Genomic DNA, 741 nt, shown 5'->3' with positions numbered 1-741 from the left:
TGACTGGCCTTGACAGGCTATCTTATCTCAACCCGCCTGGAGAGTTTTGTAAACCTGATGCTCAGCCCGTCCCTCCCCTCCTTCCGAGGAATTTCCATGGACTTTTCAGAGGAGCCCAGCTGAATAAGCATTCTGTCATCATTTCAGGACTCTGGATTCATCTCTGGTCGTCCTAGGCAACCCCCGAGTGTGCACAGATCTCCCCAGAGGAACTATTTGAACTCAGTGATTTTATCTGAACTCTGCAGTGCCTCTGTGCGTTGTTTCTGGCTGATCACTGCCCTTGCATCCGTCGCCCCCACCCCCCTGTGTAATGCCGGCATCATTATGTGCTCTTGGGCTAGATTTTTTTTTCATTATCACACTGTTGACCTTCAAACAGATGTTAAAAGTGTGTTAGGATTTTTTTTGTCTCCAAATCCTATGTGTCATATTTCACCATTTTTATTGTCTGTCCAAACAGGTCTCACTTATAAATGAGTCTACGAGGCTCAATGTGACTTATCTGTTTAAATAAAGATTGGATGAAAAATACTAAACTGAACAACATGCTTCACTGCAGAAGAGTGGAGGGGCTGAACTGGTCTGCTTGCAGGTCAAACCTCTCACCAACAGAAAACATTTGATGCATGGCTGTTGAACAACTAAAATTCTGCAGAAAAGAATGGTGTAAAACATAATGTGCATATATGTGTAGATAAAATATGGGTTCATGAAATTTATACACTATTGCTTTTATAT

The 741-nt window shown here is 42.4% G+C and overlaps 1 protein-coding gene across 1 annotated transcript in view; it reads left to right on the top strand.

Annotated features, from left to right (window-relative positions):
- LOC119420340 (Down syndrome cell adhesion molecule homolog) overlaps positions 1 to 741 on the top strand; it is a 218,182-nt gene that overhangs the window by 154,906 nt on the left and 62,535 nt on the right. The gene's annotated exons all lie outside the window — the stretch shown is intronic.

The sequence above is a fragment of the Nematolebias whitei genome, chromosome 14 (assembly GCF_014905685.2).
Source record: "Nematolebias whitei isolate Nwh7 chromosome 14, NemWhi1, whole genome shotgun sequence".
In the NCBI taxonomy this organism is placed as follows: Eukaryota; Metazoa; Chordata; class Actinopteri; order Cyprinodontiformes; family Rivulidae; genus Nematolebias; species Nematolebias whitei.
The sequence above is the reverse complement of the archived record's forward strand: the minus strand, read 5'-3'. Positions and strand labels throughout refer to the sequence as shown.